This window comes from Lepidochelys kempii, chromosome 2 (genome assembly GCF_965140285.1).
Source record: "Lepidochelys kempii isolate rLepKem1 chromosome 2, rLepKem1.hap1, whole genome shotgun sequence".
Taxonomy (NCBI): Eukaryota; Metazoa; Chordata; order Testudines; family Cheloniidae; genus Lepidochelys; species Lepidochelys kempii.
This window is the reverse complement of record NC_136381.1, coordinates 20,909,380-20,929,119: the sequence shown is the minus strand read 5'-3', so window position 1 is coordinate 20,929,119 and position 19,740 is coordinate 20,909,380. Positions and strand designations below refer to the sequence as shown.

General features: G+C 44.6%; 1 long non-coding RNA gene across 2 annotated transcripts in view; it reads left to right on the top strand.

The window, feature by feature from the left end:
• The window catches only part of LOC140905846 (uncharacterized), an 80,436-nt gene extending 68,906 nt beyond the window's left edge, over window positions 1-11,530 (top strand). For both annotated transcript variants that reach the window (XR_013635251.1, XR_012156962.1), the window contains exons 3-4: window positions 11,272-11,339; window positions 11,447-11,530. This is a non-coding gene — a long non-coding RNA (uncharacterized LOC140905846). The remainder of the gene's footprint in view (window positions 1-11,271; window positions 11,340-11,446) is intronic.
• The last annotated feature ends 8,210 nt before the right edge of the window (window positions 11,531-19,740 follow it).

Here is a 19,740-nt window from a genome sequence, read left to right as displayed (position 1 = left end):
ATGGTTGGTTAAGGATTTTTTCTTGGGGGGGGGAAAGGGATTTTTGAGAGCCTTTAAAATATGTGGTTAAGATTTTGAAATTAGTGCCCGGGACTTAACTATACATCTACTTCTAAAATTAATATATGGTGTATGGCTAAATCCCTGCACTGCTTTGAAAATTTCAACCCGGAGATGCATCAGGGCCTGGGGTTAGAAATAGAATGATGGCAGCAAATCAGGTTCCACCGGAACCACAGAGTTGCTGCTGCCTGCATTAGGGGAGTCTTGTTGAAGAAATTTGTAAAAGGGGGGGACCAGCAAACGAGCTGCTCAAAATATTGGTCCAAATCCAACAAATGTTGTTGCCTTTTTTTTCATTAGTTGATGCTCAGAGACCAAATGCGCTTTATAGTTCACCATAGGCAGAAATGTTTTGAAAGTCAAACAGGGTTTTTCTGGTACGTTCTCCTTCCAACGTGGGGGTAGGACTCAAGGATATGGTTGCTCAGATTGGGGTAGAGGGGGATATAACAGATTGTTTTGAAGTTGTGGAACAGTGTGAATGCAGTAAGGCACCAGTGTCTATAGTGAGAAGCTTGTGCAACACCAGTCACCTGTTAGCTTTGTCACATTGCTTTGGTTGACACTTCCCATCTTAAAAGAAAAACCCCTTTGATAGTAAATAGGGAGATTTTCGAGACCGGAAACTGCACAAATTTGTGTTTTGATTGAGGAGGCATGCAGGAAATCTTGTGGAGGGGAGCAAGATGACAGTATATCTAAAGGAATACTAGCTACAAGAGGGGATGGATTTGGAGGAAATGTGATCTAATGGACAGAGCACTGGACTGGGTGTAAGAAGAACTGGGGTCTGTTCCCAGCTGTGCCACTGACCTGTTGTGTGACCGTGGGCAAGTCACTTCTCTTGTCTCTGCCTCTGGGTCCCTTCCCACCCATTTTCAGTCTTTTCTATTTAAACTGTAAGCTTGTAGGGGCAGGGATTTTTTTATTTACAATGTCTACAGTGCCTAGAACAATACGGCTCCAATCACTGCATATCAGTATTAGGCAGCACTGTAATACTAAGAAAAAAGGAGAATTTGCTTTTCAGAGCTCATGAGGATTGAATTTCCTCCATTCTTCTTAGGCAGAATAACATCTGAGAAGTACAGTGGTCTAGGAAATGGATCGCAGTCCTCATGGCTTTACAATATCAAGTCTTAGAATTCCCGCTAAATTAGTCTTAATCTGTTCTATTGTCTTTGTCAGTTTCTTCTCTGCTTATCATGGCCCACCTCCCATCTGCACTGGCCAACAAAGCAGGACCACTGCTGTAGGGAGCCCTGTCAAAGTTCCTTCCCCACTCTGAATTCTAGGGTACAGATGTGGGGACCTGCATGAAAACCCCCTAAGCTTATTCTTACCAGCTTAGGTTAAAACTTCCCCAAGGGACAAACTATTTTACTTTTTGCCCTTGGACTTTATTGTTGCCACCACCAACCGTCTAATAAATATATAATAGGGAAAGAGCCCACTTGGAAACGTCTTTTCCTCCAAAATCCTCCCCAAACTCTACACCCCCTTTCCTGGGGAAGGCTTGATAAAAATCCTCACCAATTTGCATAGGTGAACATAGACCCAAACCCTTGGATCTTAAGAACAGTGAAAAAGCAATCAGGTTCTTAAAAGAAGAATTTTAATTGAAGAAAAAGTAAAAGAATCACCTCTGTAAAATCAGGATGGTAAATACCTTACAGGGTAATCAGATTCAAAACATAGAGAATCCCTCTTGGCAAAACCTTAAGTTACAAAAAGACCCAAAAACAGGAATATACATTCCATTCAGCACAGCTTATTTTATCAGCCATTTAAACAAAACAGAATCTAACGCATATCTAGCTAGATTACTTACTAAGTTCTAAGACTCCATTCCTTTTCTGTTCCCGGCAAAAGCAACACACAGACAGAGAGAGCCTTTGTTTCTCCCCCCCCCCTCCAGCTTTGAAAGTATCTTGTCTCCTCATTGGTCATTTTGGTCAGGTGGCAGCGAGGTTATCCTAGCGTCTTAACCCTTTACAGGTGAAAGGGTTTTTCCTCTGGCCAGGAGGGATTTTAAAGGTGTTCACCCTTCCCTTTATATTTATGACAAGCACCAATTATGGAAGGTGTACATTTCCCACACTCAAAGCTCCCAAGGCATTCTGGGTGAGTCACTCAGAATACTTTGGGGCAGGAGGGTGGAGAAGGGGGCTGCACCTTCTGGTGCCTGGGGCTGTCTTAAAAGGTCCATGCTGTGAACTGACTTTAAGTAGCTTAGATGTGATACAAGAGCCTTCTCCTCCTTGGACATAACCCATAATTATAACTGTTGTCACTGCATGACATGCTACAATTAACATGTGCAAGCTGTTTCAGATTGATTCAAAATACTAAGAATTTTAATGTTTTTAATCAGACCAACTGAAGTGCTGCCTTTGAATGAAGCCCAGTTTTAAATACAGGGCCAAATGTTTTCCCTCTTGTGATTAGTGCTAATCTTTGTGATCCAGACAAATAGCACTCCCGCTGCCTTCTAACTCAAAGCAGTGTAACCCTTTAGTGTATGACATTTCTAAATTAATTCCCTGAGCAACAAAGCTACATGAAATAAACAGATGTTAGTTTAAAACATCTTACAGAGGATCAAAGACCCACAAATTACAAAGTAAGTTTCTGCAAATGTGCCAGCTCCTGTAAAATTCCACTTTGAAGCAAGTGTAATGGCCAAGAAAAACATTAGTGTTTTCATGTAAAAAATTGTTCATTCTAGAAACAATCAGATGGCCTTGGCTATCAAACCTGGAGATAAAAACAGAGGAGCAGACTGTCAACTGGTGTAAATCAGCATATCTCCACTGTCTTCAATGGACCTACACTGACTTGCACCAGCATATATAATTTTAATCCTATTAATTTTAATAATAATAATACCTAGCTCCTTCTGTAGCACTTTTCATCTGTAGATCTCAAAGCTCTTTACAAATGAGATCAGTATCATTATCATTAGTTTAAACACTGGGAGAATGTGGAGAAAACAGAGCGAACTTGAATGGATTCATTTTGTTAAGCCCTCCATGTTTCCCAAGGTAGAAGTAATAAGGTTTAGATGTTGCCTTAATTTGTATGGATTCTTAAGCAGCAAACTAAGGGGGGATTTTTTTCATGGCTATCCTTTGTTAAACTATTGGCAGTACATCATTAAGTGCAACTATCCGCAGATTCAGCCCTACGAGTCTTAATTAACAGAGCAACAGAGAAACCCTTAAGTAGACCGGTTTGCTATTATTTAAATGACAGGTTTCAGAGCAGCAGCCGTGTTAGTCTGTATTTGCAAAAAGTAAAGGAGTATTTGTGACACCTTAGAGAATAACACATTTATTTGAGCCTAAGCTTTCGTGAGCTACAGCTCACTTCATCGGATGCATTCCGTGAGCTGTAGCTCACGAAAGCTTAGGCTCAAATAAATTGGTTAGTCTCTAAGGTGCCACAAGTCCTCCTATTATTTAAATGTTATATATTGTACAGCAGGACCTTGAAGTGCAATCACTGAATAACAGGCTGCTAAGAGAGTTTCTCTCCTCAAGACAATTGCCTGACAAGGTCTTTCCCCCTTTCTTCCACCCAGATGCCCTTCCCAGATGATGAGATTCCCACCTTACTTTCTGAAACTAGCTGTTGCCAGGCAGTAGGCCAGCTGTTCCTTTTGTCTATTGCCTTACTCTAGGCAGCTTCCAATGATCTTCTGGGCTTCCTAGAGGTAAGAAATACCTGGGTTAGCATAGTGGGGAAGCACCAACCCTAATGCTGAACTCCATGAACAACCAGAGTGAAAAATAATAAAGTTCCTGTTGATGTTGTGGATGAAGAATGTAAATGAAGCAGGATACACAGCTTGTGACATGTGAAGATTGTGTTCTGTAAACATGTTATCACCAGTCCTTAACTGTCATCCTTACGCATTTAAAGAAGCCCTTCAATCTTTTCCTCTGAGGCTTTTCTCTTGGCTCCCTTCTCTTGCTTGGTCACTGATGCTTTTTAGAAGTCGGGGAGAGGGAGAGAACTTGTGAAGTGCTGATCTGCTGCTCAGTACAATTCCCTTTCCTCTTTACCTAGTTGATTACAGACACCAGAAAATGGTTGGTGGAGAAATGAATAAAGCTGTGAGAGCAAGGTGTCTGATACACCAGTGAACAGCCTCAGTCAAAAGAAAACGAGGACTTGTGGCACCTTAGAGACTAACAAATTTATTTGAGCATAAGCTTTTGTGAGCTACAGCTCACTTCATCAGATGCATACAGTGGAAAATACAGTGGGGAGATTTTATATGCACAGAGAACATGAAACAATGGGTGTTACCATACAGACTGTAACAAGAGTGATCAGGAAAGGTGAGCTATTACCAGCAGGAGAGCGGACGGGGGGGGGGGGGGTCCTTTTGTAGTGATAATCAAGGTGGGCCATTTCCAGCAGTTGACAAGGACAGTAGGAGGGGAAATAAACAAGGGGAAATAGTTTTACTTTGTATAAATACACATCCACTCCCAGTCTCTATTCAAGCCTAAGTTAATTGTATCCAGTTTGCAAATTAATTCCAATTCAGCAGTCTCTCCTTGGAGTCTGTTTTTGAAGTTTTTTTGTTGAAGAATTGCCACTTTTTGGTCTGTAATTGAGTGACCAAAGAGATTGAAGTGTTCTCCGACTGGTTTTTGAATGTTATAATTCTTGACGTCTGATTTGTGTCCATTTATTCTTTTACGTAGAGACTGGGAAATGGCCCACCTTGATTATCACAACAAAAGGTCTCTTCCCCCACCCCACCCCCGGCTCTCCCGCTGGTAATAGCTCACCTTTCCTGATCACTCTTGTTACAGTCTGTATGGTAACACCCATTGTTTCATGTTCTCTGTGTATATAAAATCTCGCCACTATATTTTCCACTGTATGCATCCGATGAAATGAGCTGTAGCTCATGAAAGCTTATGCTCAAATAAATTTGTTAGTCTATAAGGTGCCACAAGTACTCCTTTTCTTTTTATGGATACAGACTAACACGGCTGCTACTCTGAAGCCTCAGTCAGTGGTTTGGAAGGGGACAAAGAGGCAGAGGGGATCATGCTCATGATCAGGGCTGAGAGATGATGAACACATGGAATAACAATTTCAGTACTTTGGAAGTCTGGCTAGGAAAAAAAATCAAACTACAAATCAGTCAGAGAGGCGACCTTCCCCTAGGGAAGGATACTAGAGACGGAAAGGGAGGGAGGCTTAGAGCAGGAGTTCTTGAGAAGGAGGAGAAACAGAGCAGTCTTGAGGGAAAGGGGGAGCAGAAAGTTTAGTGTGTTAACTGGGGACCAGTAGGCAACACTGGGCAATTATGAGCTCGTATCATTGACTCTTAGCATTAAGGAGGAAGTACATTTTTCAGCAGAGTTCAGTGACATTTCAAGCTCTTGAGGCTGATGCCTGGCTTAGCGAGGCATGCTTGCTTCTGAAGGATGGCTGCACAGTGTGAAAGGAAGGGATAAATTGGTTAAGCGCAGAAGAGAAGACCAAATTGCAGGTGATTTACACTGGGGAAGGAGGTAAATTCTTCAGAAAAAGAAGAGAAAACAGAGAGGGATTTTTGCTGATAGTTTGCCAGTTCTGACACACATGAGGGTCAGAATAGGAAGAAATCCCATGTCTAGGGAAAGAAATTAAAGGCAATTAGTGGTTACCAACAGTGAGGCCATTGGGCATGTGATAGAATGAAATGCTGATGATGAGGTCAGAGATTCATTATAGAGGTGTCTTAAGCTGGCGATTTCTTGACTGAAAGATTCACAGGCAGTATCAGAGGCTATAGGGTCATGGAAATTCACAGTTTAGATATTTATATCGGCACTGATGATTCTGCCTGAAGAGGAAGACTGATGCGCAGGAGGAGATATAAGACTTCTTGAAGGAAGGCAAGTTTCCCTCTTGTCGTATGATGGAAAAGTTGACAGACATTTGAAGTCTATGAATCATGGAGATTAATCGGTTGCATAAAGGAGATGAACTGGAAAGAGAGGGCTGAGAATGTAAACTCAGATCTACAAATTGTAGTGCCATGTCCCTGGGCACTCCCTGGGAGCTGTAAAGATGGTATCCCAAGGGAGTGACTTCAGTGAATAACTGCCATATTTGAAATAAGAGAAAATACTGTCACATGACCTCATGGTCTCCTTATTTGTGGATGAATGCTTTCAACTTTCCATAGCGCAAGTTCAAGTTATTCCCTCCAGTATGTATCACCTTACTCTCGATTACAGTGAATTACAGCTGCTGTTTTGCCCAACTGCTTAGCTTTGCTATGTCCGCCTAATTCTTCACATAACCCTCTCCATTGTTGTTGAGATCATTTTGTGTCATCTGCAGGTTTTGCCACTGCATCGTGCACTTCCCAAATGGGGAAAGCCACAATCCTTTCAGAGTTGTGTCTCTTGTCCTGCCCCAGCCAGGACAGTAACCTATTACAATATGTGTGTTTACCTGCTAACAGCTTAGGAAAGTGTTTAACAAAACTTTCTGAAAAAGCCACATTCAGGAAACAAAGATGCAGGGCTAGATTTGATCCTGGCAGTTCTCCCATTCTGTGCTAAGTGACTTGCTAACGAGTCACAGGGTGATCACCCCAGGAGCATCGGAAGCGTGTGATTATCAGGAGGATGTGATGATAGCTCCATGCGTGCTTATTCTGTATTTCAGTTACTTGGTTTTCCTGGCTATTTTAGAAATGTTTTACACAGCTGATGCATCTTCTTCTTTTTTTTTAAAGGAAGAGACTGTGTCCACTAGTTAAAGCATGAGATTGGGAGTCAAGACTCTAGGCTTCTATACCCAGTTCTGCCAATGATTTGCTTGACTAGAACAAGTCACATTAGATCAACATTTCAAAAAGTGTCAACTTATTTGGGGTACCTCCAGATGTCGGTGCCTAGACCCTCAGAGCACTGAAGACCCATCGCTCTCAGTGACTTGGAGATGGGTTGCTCGTCACTTTTTGAAAACAGGCTATAGGTGTCAAGTTGGACAACAACAATACAAAATGGAAACACCCCAAGTTCCTGGAAACTTCTGAATATCTTGACCTGAATTTCTCTGTGCTTCAGTGTGCCCCAAAGAAAATGAGGGTAATGTTATCTCAGTGGAGCTTTGTGATGCTTCATTAAATAATGAATGTTAGGAAAGTGCTTTGAGATCCTTAAATGAAAGATGCTGTAGACGTGCACATGATTATCATTATTATAACAGAAGTCCAAATAAGGGAGGAAAATGAAAGGGGTTTGCTGGGTGTGGACAGAGGTTGGAAGTTGTGCTCACAAGTATAATGGCTGAGCTGCCTCTGAAATACAGCATCAAAATGCTTATTAGGAACACATTTCAAAAGGTGTCTCATTTGAATTGCTGTGCAATGTAAAGAACTTGATAAGTTGTTAGAGGAATAGAGAGTATTTTACACAGGCAGCTCTAATTATGCCTAACCGTGAGTTTTAACTGAGCAAGTAGCTCCATCTGCTTTTACAATACAATTTATGACACTGTAGCTTGGCATGCTCAGAGTGCCCCTGAACAGTAAGATGCAATAGCATATGTAAATACTTCCTAATTATGCACAGCAACGGGAATTCACAGATGGGCAACACAAACACCCATCAAAGACCTGCTACCTATCATTCCTCCTTGAAACAGTCCCTTGTTGCAATAGATTTTTGGAATGGAATACTAAGATTCCATTATCTAAAGTGGGTTTCAAGCAAGTGTGAGCTCTCGCTTGCTTTTATAGGAGGACATATTTCAGATGACAGCAGCGCTCAACTACATTGCAAAATACTCATGCGCCTCTCCTGCCGCAAATGCAGTGTATGCTCTGTAATGATGGGAATAAGGATTACGCAGATGCAGAGTTGCTGTGCTTTAAACAAGAAGTAGAGTTCAGTGAATTTGTTTCCTTTCTTTTGGAGTCAAATAGTCCATGGTGTGCAAAATTCACTGCTGTGAGATATGCTCAAGATAATGAGGGGTGAATTGTTAAAGCCACATGCAAGATTTCCGCTAACATCAATGGACCTGCACAGAGAAATACCCCATGCATTGCATGGGTAATGCTGATATAGAGGTAAACCCTTTCAGTGTCTTGCCTAAACTTCATAGATGGCTATCATTTAACAGGGTGAAATCTGTCACCTATTCCACCGTTACAGCCTTAAGTGAAAAATAAGAATTAAAACTGGCATTTTCAATGGCACATAAGGAATTCTTATTCCTTTGAAAATCCCAGCCCCAAGCCAAGGTCTTTAGGAGATCAGTTTCTCTTTCTGTCTCTGAAAAATAAGAGCCTTTTAATATGGATTATGTCATCAAACCTTTACTGGGCTAATTTCCAAATAGATGCACATGCTGAATGGGTAAAATGGATAAATGCATGCTGGGTTATTTTTTCCATGGGTGACACTTAGGACTGTGCCCTAATTTCTGAGCAAAGAGGAAAGTGAAGTAGTCAAGCCTGGGGCTTAGCCATCTGTTAAGTGTGTAAGTGAATTTTTATTTTATAGGAGGTACACATTTCGATCCTGAATGCAGTCAGTGTAAATGCACCCTTCAAGGAATTTGACGCATCAGCATGCAGAGTGGAGTTGCATGCGCAAAAACATAACCAGTACCTTATGGTGGTGAGACCCTCTGTTGCACTTCTGAAGATGATACAAGATTTTGCTCACATGCATTTACATGCCTAACCACATATTGATCAAATAGCCTTTGAAAGTAGCTCGTTATTAACCATTTACCTTGATGGAATTGGACACGGATCTACTTACCCTGGGTATAAAGGGAGCCTGACCTATAAAGGAGTCTGAATTCACAGCATAGTCTCATTGAGATGAATCAAGAGTAAGTGTTGGCAGGATCAGGTGCTCACTCTATTGTGGGGCTGTAGGTTGGAGGGAGAACACCATTTGAAAGCTGTAGAGTCATGATGGTTCTTCTTCCTCTTCATTTCCAGAAAGTGACACAAACAGGCAGTGCCCTGATCTTCAACAATGTTTAGTTAACTAAAAGCAGACTTCTATGTAGCATAGAACTTCAATACATCTATTAACCATGGAGGAGGATGTGATAAAAATATAATGAGTCTTTGCAGTGCCAGTGTGCCTTTTTTCAAGGCTATCCAATTGCTACAGAAATAGTGATTAATCCTCTCAGCATCTGGGAGGTTGGTATTATGGTACCTATTTTATTATACTTACTTGTGAGCACCTATTCAACACAGGTAAACAGAGGATAAGTGACTTTTCTCAAAGCCACTCAGCAAGTCTGTGGCAGAGATAGACCTTTTCCTATCTTCTCACTTAGGGGTAGTCAATAGGCAGACCACGGCCCGCTCCCCAGCACAGGGCCCTCCTAGCAGGCAGCAGGTCGGTTGGGCTGGGCTGTAGGGTGCAGGGTGTCCCCGGACAGCTGCTTCTGTAACCACAGTCCCACCAGCTCTGTCCTCCGCTGGCTGGCAGCAGCGCAGGGATGGGGAGAGTGGGCCGTATGGGTGAATAATCAGGAGCTGGCATCCAGGCTCAGTGCGTGGGGTGGCGGGATCCTCTCCGGGTGGAGCGGGTGGGGAGCTGGTGGTTGGTCGGGAGTTTTTGGAGAGCTGGGCCACCTGGTCCCCAGGTAAGTGAAACTGCCAAGCACCTCTTGGCTGGGCCGCCTGCCCTGCCATGAGGCCTCAGAGTCCGGCGGGGAGGGGTGACAGAGCCAGGCCCCAGCTCCCTGCCCTGAGTAGGGGAAAGGCCCACAGGAAGAGGCTGTGTCCTGGGCCTGTGCCAGCTGCCCTGCCACCGTGATGGAGCAGCACTGCCCCCAATCTTGAGAGTGAGGCTGCAGGTACCCCCTCCAGCACCACCCAAATACGCCCTCCAGTACCCCTCTAATACTCCTCCCAGTACACACTCATCTGTCCCCCACCCCCAAACACCCACTCCCAGTATACACGTACCCCTCATTCACCCCAAATGCCCCTCCCACATCCCAAATATACCCCCCCAGTACACACACACCCATCACACACCCCAATTATCCCCTCCAGAAACCCCCCAAATACCCTCTCCCAATACGTACACACCCACCCCTCCAGCACTCCCCAAATACCCCCTCCCAGTACACACTACCCATCCAGCACCCCCAGTGCCCCTCACAGTACACCGCTCTCCAGCTCCCCCACCCTCTCCCTCTCCACCCCCAGCAGTGTCCTTTTTGGGGGGAACTCAAAATATGGTAACACTAAGCTGAGCGGTGGATAATTGGGGGGTTGGGAAGGGGAGCTAGGTGGGGGCAATCAGGGGCTTATATGCCTCCAATAATTTTATTTGACAAAACCAAAGTTAATACTCTTTGTAAACTCAAAACAAATTCAGAACTGAAAACAGTTGTCTGAAAGTGTGTTCATGCTAATATTTGCATTTATTTGACATTTTATCTATGTACTTTCTCAACGTCTCAGATGTAGTTTATTACATCTTTCTTGAAAATTATTTTTGGGTTATACAGTGGTTTGATTTTATTTTTCATTTAATGCACTAAAAATAAAAGCAATAAGCCCTGGGTATATTACACAGGATTGTATGTTGAACAAGGGCACTTGCAGTGTAAAAAAGGTTTTTCTGGGATTTGGATCTTCACTATACCTTGACCAAGAAATTTGGACATTGACAAAATTAATTGACTACCCTGTCTAGCTAGTAAACAAACACAGGCTTCTCCTACATATCTAACTTGATTTCACAGGGACTCTTCTTCTCCTTCTCAAATGTGTATTTAAATGAAAACTGTTCTACAGGTACTTTGGGAGACAAGGTACGTGAGGTAATAGCTTTTATTGGACCGACTTTTGTTGGTCAAAGAGACAGGATTTTGAGCTACATCCAAAGAAGACCTCTATGTAGCTCGAAAGCTTCTCCGTTTCACCAACAGAAGAAAGTCCAATAAAAAATATTACCTCACTCACCTTGTGTTTCTAATGTCCTGGGACCAACATGGCTACAACAACTGTGCAATCTACAGTTACCTGACTTTCTGAGAAAAATGATTGTTTGACATGATTCACTATAGGGGTGCAAGAATGACACACGGACAAACCACAATCATAAAGGTAACTACTCACTGATATCAGTGATATAGGATACAAACAGGTAACTATGTCAATGACTGTCCTTGTTTTTACATTTCAATTCACAGTCTCAGATGATCCTTTCTCCTTGGATTTGCATGGGTGTCATTAGACCCAATGAAGAGAGCCCCTTATGGTGAGTAGATATTGCTAAAGCTGATTTATCTGTGACCATTTAATAGAAGACTCTTTGCTTGGCTATTACTTTTTAAAGATACTCTTTTTCTTTCTCTTATCTACCAGATGCGACATTTTGAAGGAAGACAGTTTTGTCTTGACATTTGATGATGAAATGCAAAGTGTTTGCTTTAGGTTAATAAATGATCGAAGATTAAATCCATTTTAAAATCTTCATAGAAATTCCAGGTGTGGTGTTTGACTGGTGTAATCAGTCAGATGAAGCACTCTATTCCATCTTCCTCATCGGTAACCAGTCCTGTGAGTGACATTTAAAAATGCACCTTCAGAAGAATGTGCACTAACAAACAAGAGAACATTGATATGGTGTCTGGGTAACTCCATGGATGGGCAATGAGCACTGCAAACTTTTGCCTATGGGTCACTCACGTCAATTCACTGCAAACTGGAACTGAACAAGTGTTTGACACTTTAGTGATGTTAATTAATGGCCTCAGTCCTACTGCCAGCAGAGAGATGGCCACGTCACACACCTGCCATCACAACAGGTACATTGGGGTGGAAAACAAACTACATTTTCAGCCCTAGAGGTGATCACTTCTGGTCAGGCTCGAAGGATATTGCTGTGAGGGAGCTTTGGGGCTATAATTCCACCTGTAGATTCAGTCCAAGTTGGATACGGCAAAAGGAATTATAGTCTCAGAATAGGCACTTGGATACCATGATGACGGGAAGGGACACTCTTTGTTCACTCTTTGTACAGCGCCTGGCACACTGGAGTTCTGGTCCATAACAGGGACACACATAATTGAGGCTAACTTGTGTGGATCCTATGAAGGTCATCTCTTTCAGAATATTGGTGTTGGAATCCCTCATCCTTATTGCTCTTGCTTGTGAGAATGACACCTCTTTCACATGAAATGTAACCCTATGCATTCTAGTACCATAGCAGAAGGGAGTGGGTGATCAAACATGTATATGACTTTTGTTCTTGGTGACATAAAAGAAAATGAATGTAATTTTCACCTACATGCTTTTATCTTTTTATGAGTAGAGCTGCTTATAAGCAAGAAGGCAAGGTGAAGTATTAAGGTGATAACTAGAAAGAGAAAAACCACCCTTAATATTTTCAAAGTAATGAGTTAAATTTGAATACGTTTAATACTCAATGATACATACAATTAGTACTGGTTTCCGTGGTTACACAGCAAAGATACAGAAATTCTAGCTCGGGTTCTTGTAATCAGAACTCTAAATGAAATAAAAAACAGGGCACATCCAAATGGAAAATACTTGTATGCTAGAATATTGTGTCCAATCTGGCAGCCAAACTTAAGCAAGTTAAAACATGTAAAGATTTGTGGCAGTTAAGAAGATTATTTCCCTGCCAAGTCAGAACATACCTAACTAAGATCAAACTTGCATATTCATCACTGCAGAGAAAACAGTATTTGTTCTTTTTTTAAAGAAACAATTCTTTGTTCCACCGAAATGGCACCTGTATGACATTTTACGTCCTTCTGCTTTGTAATTTTGTTGGCTGATGCATTACCACAAGCATGTGTAGCATGGAAGGAGTTAAAAGACTGAACTACGATTTCGTTACACTAAATTACATAGTTAACATGCACAGATGGGTTGTTGCTAGCCAAAGCAGGTGTTCAGTGATGTAGTGCAGATGGCTATGTGACAGCTGTGTTGCTTGGCGAACACACATGGGATTGAACTGGGGACTTCTAGAGCTAAATGCATGAACTGCTACAGCTTGAGCTAACGAGCCAATGCTCTGCAGCTGGTGGCTGTAACCATTCATATCCTCTGTGGATTGGCCCAGTGCAGTACCTGCAAAACACATTCATCAGTGGGTTACTTACAGCCAACTGGTGAAGTAGACATGATGTGGTGGTTTCCCTTCTGACCCCATATTTTTGAATTCTTGGGGGTGTTCCCAGAAGAGAGGAGAAAGGGATGGGGGAGAAAGTGAAGGAAAAAAAGAGGAGATGGAAGAGAAATGGGAAGAATTGATGATTTTGGGGGAAGGGGGCACTAGTGTAGCTGGATGCAACTCAACTCAGTTTCAGTATAATGATACTGGCATGAATTGGCATGTTACCAAAGAAAGAGACCCATCAGGTCTGTATGAGAGATGGATGGGCTCCAACCAGGGTAGGGCTAAACATTGTGTTTGGGATTTTATCATTACTGTCCATTCCTGATCTGGTGGCCCTCAAATCACTGGAGTTTCACCCACTTATACCAGGATTTGGTCCTTTTATCTTCTCTCCGTCCTGTCCACTTCCCTCTGTCCTTCTCCCTTCAATATAACTTTTCTCCTGTTTGTATTCATCTTACAATGCTGCTGTAACCTCTCTTCCTTGTGTCATTCATACTTTTTAAGAGTTCAGATAGCAGTTTCCTCTGTCTCTAACTGGCTGGTACCCTGCTTTGCCAGCTGGACTGTTTTGAAGGCATTGCAACTGATCAGAGTGGTACATTAGGCACAGCAAAGGTAACTGCAGAAAGGAGCTTTAGAGAGCAGCAGTGGAGGAGTGTTCCTTGTACCAGACATGAGTGGGCAGCAACAACTTCCATTTACCTTCTCTTCAGTGTCTCTTTTCCTTTCTTCCTGCCATGCTCTTGTAAGCAGAGTCAGGATGAGCTCCACCCTGACATCTGGTGGTGAGGTGTGGCAAGTTGTGGAAAAGAACTTCAGGGGCCGATCTCATTTGCATAGGCACACCCACCACGCCTAGAATGAGACCATAGCTGCCCAAATGGTCACTTTGGCTGTTGTGGGATCCCCAGTGTCTCTGTTATTGGGGCGGGAAGAATAAATTGTTATTACCCTGATTATGGAAACTGTGCTTGGAACTGCACGTGGCCTTTTGTTATGATGGAGGGATTCACCATCAACTAAGTAGCACTCGCTAGGCAAGGGTCATGGGTTCCAAAACTGTGTGAATGGAGAGAGGCTGGGGACAAGTATTAATACTTGGTGGCATGGGCCCCTTGGTGCGGGCCTTATATGCTAATTGCACTTCCTCCTCTCTCCACTGTGGAATATCAGAGCTAATTTTGATTTCATTAGAAGTCTAGTTATAGGCTGCTGAGCTCACTTTGGGCTGACAGTGCACCAGCACTGGGGCTCCCCTATTATAAGCTGAATTCACCTAAGAGCTGAAATCGCTGAGTGTTGTGTTAAGTAGTGGGGGGAGCCTGAAGATATATTGTGGAGCAGTTCGATGCGGCGCAGTGTGTGGATGGCAGGAGCTGCTTGTGGGCCGTGGAGCTGAGCGAAGGAGTTCGTGGGGCGGCTGGCGGAGCAGAGCGGAGCGCAGCTGAGCGAAGGAGTTCGTGGGGCGGCTGGCGGAGCAGAGCGGAGCGCAGCTGAGCGAAGGAGTTCGTGGGGCGGCTGGCGGAGCAGAGCGGAGCGCAGCTGAGCGAAGGAGTTTGTGGGGTGGCTGGCGGAGCGGAGCGCCACTATGGAGCTATGGGGCGGTCAGCTTCAGATCACGTAAGGTGCCTCTTACCCCTGTCCCATTTCCACCCAGGTTGGGAGGTAAAGCTCCGCAGATAAACTTTCGAACTCTGGGGCTGCCCTGACCAGGGACAGAGACTTTTGGGGCATTGGACTTTTGGGACTTTGGGTGATTTGGGGTTGCTGGACTCAAGAACCAAAGGGAAAAGGGCATGCCCCAATTTGCCTGGGGTGGGTTTTTTTTTGCTCATGGGTTGTGTTATGAATCCTGTTGGTGGTGTTTCCCCAACATAATGCCACATTGTTTCTCTCTGTTATTAAAAGAGTTTTGCTACACTCAGACTATGTGCTTGCGAGAGGGGAAGTATTGCCTCTTGGAGGCGCCCAGCGGGGGTGGTATATATTTGTCCCAGGTCACTGGGTGGGGGCTCGAGCCGGTTTGCATTGTGTTATTGGAATGGAACCCCTAGATATTGAACCCGGCCCTTGTTGCTGCCAACTCTGACGGGCAGAAGGGTTACATTTTTGGGGGCTCGTCCGGGATCACCTGGGTCAGTACCCCTCGCAAGCACCTGTTGAGTGATCCACTACATTGGGAAACAATTTATATTTTTTTTGTTTGTGCTTATATTTTGAGGAAATTACTGTTTGTATAATGGCTAATATGTCAGGTTTGTTGGGCCCTGGCTCAGCAGCTTCTAGCTCAGAGGCTGCAGCCTCGGCTGATGATTGGACAAAAGCTCTGGGGCAAATATTGGAAAAGGTTGTGCTGCCCCATGCTGAGTCAGACTCTTGTTGTAAGTTAAGATTATTTGCTGGGGAGGAGGAGTTTGAACCCTGGTTAGAGCATACCACTGAAATGCTGCAAGAGTGGGCCGTACCAGATGCAGAAAAGCGAAGATGCCTTATAGAGAGTCTTGGCGGCCCAGCATTAGATGTGATTCGCACCCTGAAGCTCATTGACCCTGGGGTCAGTGTGAAGGACTGCCTAGAGGCCCTTGAACACACCTTTGGGAGCGTAGAGGGCCCTGAAGACAGCTACTGTAAGTTCCTTAATTCCCGACAACAAAAGGGCGAGAAGGCTTCAGCCTACATACAGAGACTGGAGAGACTGCTTTAGAGAGCTGTCATGAGGGGAGCAGTGACTGCTGAGCAGATGGATCAGACCAGACTGGCTCAAATTGTAAGAGGAACTCAGTATCAGAACCCGATTCTACTTCATCTCCAGCTAAGAGAACGACGGGAACATCCCCCAAGTTACTCCCAGCTGATAAAAGAGGTCCGAGAGGAGGAAGAAAGGCAGGCTGCCAGTGAGTTTTGGGAAGCCCAAACATCGGAGCCAGCCAGCACAACACCACTGCAAACGGCCAGTGTACTGATGGTGAGCACCAGAGAGGAACTTGCCCAACAAATGCAGGTCCTGACGGAACGGATAGCTGAGCTGCAAAGTGCCGTTGACCGAGTTAAGACTTCCAGGAATAAGAAGCCTCAAACTGTGGCGATTGAGAAGCCCGCACTTAGAGCCACCATCCCCCCCAGGCGAAGGGGGAAAGGTCAATTCTTCTGCTACCGATGTGGTCAGGATGGACACAGTGCTGCCAAGTGCCGTAATGAAGAAAACCCCTCCTTAGTGTATGGAAAGCTGAGGATCAGTTGGGAGAGATCCGGTAGCTGCCAGAGGGTCTGGGGTCGGGGACCCCCCAGGTCTGCAGGATTTGAAGGTTCCCCCAGAAAAGACTGTCCAGCTGGGATCCCTGCAGGACTGATAGGGCCTCGAGCAGAGGTCATGGTGAGGATCGAAGGGGTGGAGTGTAAAGCAGTGCTTGACACTGGATCTCAAGTGACTATTATATTTCAGTCATTCTACCAACAGATGCTTAGGCACCTGCCTATACAGCCACTGACTGGCCTTGGCCTGTGTGGCCTCAGCATGGATGAATACCCCTATCAAGGGTATGTCATAGTGCCCCTGGAATTCCCAGAGGAGGTTGCTGGGGTGAGAGAAGAGGTAGACACAGCTGCCTTAATATGCCCTGACCCTAAAGGGACTTCTGATGTGTCTGTGCTGATAGGGACCAACTCCAGTCTCTTCAAGGTACTCGCGGATTACTGCAGAAGGCAGGCTGGGGACCAATACCTGAATACCCTGATGATCCATACGCTTTGTGCTGAAGCCTATAGGAAAATTGAGAGCGCTAAAAGGGACACATCTGAGCTACCGCTTGGGGCACTGAAGTACGCGGGCACAACCCCCTTAGTAGTGCCTGCAAGGACGGAGCAAGAAGTGCTTGTCATGAGTACCTGTCTGAAAGGCAGTAAAGGGACGTTAGCAATGATAGAGCAGCCGATGGGAGGAGAGCTCCCTGAAGGAGTGCTGGTCCCCAGTGGAGTCATAACCCTACCTGCTGAAGCCCAGGAAAGGGTGACTATACTGATTGCTAATGAAACGAGTCGTGATATTTTTGTGAAGCAAGGACAAAAGATAGCAGACCTCTTTGAGCCTGAGTCGATTGTAAAACCCCAGTGTGAAACTCAAGTTCCGACAATAGACCCAGCAAAGTTTGACTTTGGAGATTCACCAGTGTCCGAGGACTGGAAAGATCGCCTGAGGAAGAAACTTTGTGAAAGATCCAAGGTGTTCTCACTGCATGAGTGGGATGTGGGATGTGCAAAAGGAGTAGAGCACAATATCAGACTACATGACTCTCGACCTTTCAGGGAGAGATCTAGGAAGATTGCTCTCTCTGAGATGGAAGATGTGCGACATCATCTTCAGGAGCTGGCTGCGAATGGCATCATTACAGAGTCCCACAGCCCATACGCCTCACCCATTGTGGTAGTCCGCAAAAAGAATGGGAAAATCCGGATGTGTATTGACTACCGCACCCTAAACAGCCGTACTGTGGTCGACCAGTACACTATGCCTCGAGTGCAAGACGCCTTAGACTGTTTGCTGGGAAGCCAGTGGTTCTCTGTGTTGGATCTTCGAAGTGGATACTACCAGATCCCTCTGGGAGAAGAAGATAAGGAGAAGACAGCCTTCATTTGCCCATTAGGGTTTTATCAGTTCGAACGCATGCCCCAAGGGATTTCTGGAGCACCTGCCACCTTTCAACGTCTCATGGAGAAAGTTGTGGGAGACATGAATTTACTGCAAGTGTTAGTTTATTTGGATGACCTGATTGTGTTTGGAAGAACCTTAGAGGAGCATGAAGAAAGACTTCTTAAAGTGCTTGATAGGTTGGAGGATTATGGTCTGAAGCTTTCAATTGACAAATGCCAGTTCTGCAGAACCTCAGTGAAGTATGTGGGTCACATTGTGTCCCAAGAAGGTGTGAGTACTGATCCTGATAAAATAGAAGCACTCACTACATGGCCACGTCCAAGTAACTACAGAGAACTCAAGACCTTCCTTGGATTTAGTGGCTACTACCGCAGATTTGTGAAAAACTATGCTACGATTGTAAAGCCTCTGAATGATCTTACCAGGGGACATAGAATCATAGAATCATAGAATATCAGGGTTGGAAGGGACCCCAGAAGGTCATCTAGTCCAACCCCCTGCTCAAAGCAGGACCAATTCCCAGTTAAATCATCCCAGCCAGGGCTTTGTCAAGCCTGACCTTAAAAACCTCTAAGGAAGGAGATTCTACCACCTCCCTAGGTAACGCATTCCAGTGTTTCACCACCCTCTTAGTGAAAAAGTTTTTCCTAATATCCAATCTAAACCTCCCCCACTGCAACTTGAGACCATTACTCCTCGTTCTGTCATCTGCTACCATTGAGAACAGTCTAGAGCCATCCTCTTTGGAACCCCCTTTCAGGTAGTTGAAAGCAGCTATCAAATCCCCCTTCATTCTTCTCTTCTGCAGGCTAAACAATCCCAGCTCCCTCAGCCTCTCCTCATAACTCATGTGTTCCAGTCCCCTAATCATTTTTGTTGCCCTTCGCTGGACTCTCTCCAACTTATCCACATCCTTCTTGAAGTGTGGGGCCCAAAACTGGACATAGTACTCCAGATGAGGCCTCACCAATGTCGAATAGAGGGGAACGATCACGTCCCTCGATCTGCTCGCTATGCCCCTACTTATACATCCCAAAATGCCATTGGCCTTCTTGGCAACAAGGGCACACTGCTGACTCATATCCAGCTTCTCGTCCACTGTCACCCCTAGGTCCTTTTCCGCAGAACTGCTGCCTAGCCATTCGGTCCCTAGTCTGTAGCTGTGCATTGGGTTCTTCCGTCCTAAGTGCAGGACCCTGCACTTATCCTTATTGAACCTCATCAGATTCCTTTTGGCCCAATCTTCCAATTGGTCTAGGTCCTTCTGTATCCTATCCCTCCCCTCCAGCGTATCTACCACTCCTCCCAGTTTAGTATCATCCGCAAATTTGCTGAGAGTGCAATCCACACCATCCTCCAGATCATTTATGAAGATATTGAATAAAACCGGCCCCAGGACCGACCCTTGGGGCACTCCACTTGATACCGGCTGCCAACTAGACATGGAGCCATTGATCACTACCCGTTGAGCCCGACAATTTAGCCAGCTTTCTACCCACCTTATAGTGCATTCATCCAGCCCATACTTCCTTAACTTGCTGACAAGAATACTATGGGAGACCGTGTCAAAAGCTTTGCTAAAGTCAAGAAACAATACATCCACTGCTTTCCCTTCATCCACAGAACCAGTAATCTCATCATAAAAGGCGATTAGATTAGTCAGGCATGACCTTCCCTTGGTGAATCCATGCTGGCTGTTCCTGATCACTTTCCTCTCATGCAAGTGCTTCAGGATTGATTCTTTGAGGACCTGCTCCATGATTTTTCCAGGGACTGAGGTGAGGCTGACTGGCCTGTAGTTCCCAGGATCTTCCTTCTTCCCTTTTTTAAAGATTGGCACTACATTAGCCTTTTTCC